The following is a 2500-nucleotide window of genomic DNA, read 5'->3' as shown; positions in this document are numbered from 1 at the left end:
GATATTGCGCTATATAAAGCTCAATTTTAATTTAATTTTTAATAACAATAGAACAATCACAATGTCAGCTATCAGCAAAAAGCAAATATTGAATATCCTTCATTGTATTGTATTGACTGTGTTATGGGACAATGAACGGTTTTAAGGCATTCGAAAATCAATAAAATAGATAATGCCTCTTATCGTCATTCTTATTACATACTTACATTTTTAGAATGGGTTTAAATCAACGTTCTTACTGCTTCATATGTCCATTTATTATTTAACGTTTTAATATCCTGCTTAACTTGAAATCAAGTCAGTGTTAACTTAAAAGCTAACGGTGTCTCCAACACAATTATGTTGTTATGCGTGTATGTGGATATGTATATATTGTGTACGTGTGTATGCGTGTGTGTGTGTGTGTATATATATATATATATATATATATATATATATATATATATGTGTGTGTATGTGTGTGTATGTGTGTATGTGTGTGTGCACATTATGTCGCCTACACAATGAAACTGTGCTCGTTGCCTTCTTTTTTATGAAGCACTGTCTTGGAACCCTCCCTCGTTCTACCCCTTCTCCCCCCCCCCCCCCCCCCACCCCACACCCACCCCCTCTCGTATCTCAATGCTTCACCCCAGCCTATAACGAATAACCACCAAGTTCTTGAATCCAATGAACCATGACGTGTGTCACAAGTTTTGATAATATAATCGAGATATCTTGACGGATCCCGACTGATCTCCGATACAAGAAATGTCTATTATATATTATCATCGAAATGCTAATGTGGCTCCAGCTTTATAAACCAAAAGGCACTAACAGCACTTTAAGGTCATATACCAATCAATAATGTGTAGCTGTAATGTGGTGGTAATCGCATCCGGGTTGGCGTGACATTCAAACGAGTTCGAACACCAATTGGATGGTGACCTCTAGGAAAAGGCTTTTTTTTTTTTTACATACGATTTTTCCCCTCATCTTATCGGAGACGGAGATTACATTTGGAAGTCCTATCTAAGTGTAAGAGGTGGGGGGGGGGGGGGGGGTCTGAAAAAGTGTATATGATACAGTGACATAACCAACTATCAGTTGAGGAAGTCTAATTTGGGTGGTGGGGGGGGGGGGGGGATTTTTTTTACCTTGTATTTTTTAATCTTGCTTTGTCTGGTACTGTTTCATACACAGATCTTTATCTTACACCAGTGTTTGCTCCTTTGTTGTCACAAATGTATATAAATAGATATATAGTCGTTTATAAAAGAAATTAGATCGATTAAATTTGCTATTATCTCGCATAAGAGAAAACATATCGATACTTGGTATTATATATCTTTAAAAAGTAGACAATTTTTTCTTTCTGTTGATATATCGAATGCCTTTACTGACACAAGTGAGAAGCAAAACATCACACGGACGCCACAGAAAGTCGGTACAAAAGCTACATGTTGTAAATTATTATGCGCACCAAAAATATTTCAGTGTCAGATGTTTATTTCATATTAGCGTTACTACACAGCAGTTATCTAGTTGTCGCACCAAAACTTCACGCTCAATGCGCTTTATCACAAACACGCAAGTCAACCAAACATGACCAATAGGCTTCAAAAGTCGTGACGTCATTTTCCTCTTAATGACGCATAGTAACTTAGTTACTGGTTCTAAACTATCGGAACAATGGCGGACGACCTTATGAATTACTTCTCCGACGAACATAAAAGTGTATCCAGAAGAGAAAAACTATAAATCTGATCATGTTTTGACTTTTATACATTCTGATCACATGACATGTGAAAAAGTTTTAGCCAGCATGAAGAAAAAAAAGTACCGATTTTTTGTTGTTTAGAACCAAGCTGCTCGTTGCTGGGCGTACGTGACATCAGACGTTTGAATCACAAAGACTCAACATCGGTGATATTCTTGAACCAATGGTCGTCCCGTTTGTTCGGAATTAGAATAATCAAATTATCGGCCAAATTGAATTTAACAGAGCAGAGAAATTGATAAAATCAAAATGAAGGCACAGGCACGCCCATTTTGTTCTCACCACACTCACCGTCGTGATAATCTTTGATGTACGGAGTTGCGACTTAACCCTCTCCTTACCATCCAGAGGAAAATCGTCACATTCGTTGCGATAATTTAACAAACAGTTTTCTCATTCAGATTTCATGTCTGTTCAGTTATAGCTATAAAAACTCGACACTGTGTTGCAGAGTCATTTTTCTGAACAAAATATAGAATATACTCGATATTATTCTCTCTGAAAAATCTATTTTTGTGTTGGGTGAGTATGAAGTTCCGGGTCAAATTCTGAAAATAGCTGAAAAGCAGAGAGTTAAAGAGTTCTTTCGGTGGAGAGACCAAATGCACAAAAAAAAAAAAAAAAAAAAAAAAAAAAAAAAAAAAAAAGAAGAAAATAAATAATATAAATATGCCAAGCGAAAATCCCATGGTCAGAAATAGAGGAAAACATTTTTAAACATTGTTTATAATATGAGTGTCA

General features: G+C 36.0%; 1 protein-coding gene across 2 annotated transcripts in view; it reads right to left on the bottom strand.

Annotated features, from left to right (window-relative positions):
• LOC144978527 (uncharacterized) overlaps positions 1–368 on the bottom strand; it is a 13991-nt gene extending 13623 nt beyond the window's left edge. The window contains exon 1 of one of the 2 annotated variants that reach the window (XM_078924710.1): positions 207–368. The gene's annotated coding sequence lies outside the window, so the exon portion shown is untranslated. Of the gene's footprint in view, positions 1–60; positions 106–206 lie in introns of those variants that run through there. The other variant, XM_078924712.1, reaches the window with a different exon arrangement.
• Positions 369–2500: the final 2132 nt, after the last annotated feature.

The sequence above is a fragment of the Berghia stephanieae genome, chromosome 8 (genome assembly GCF_034508935.2).
Source record: "Berghia stephanieae isolate SIO BIC M18660-M18661 chromosome 8, UCSD_Bste_1.3, whole genome shotgun sequence".
Lineage (NCBI taxonomy): Eukaryota > Metazoa > Mollusca > Gastropoda > Nudibranchia > Aeolidiidae > Berghia > Berghia stephanieae.
Note: the sequence above shows the minus strand (reverse complement) of the source record. Positions and strands in the feature narration are given on the sequence as shown.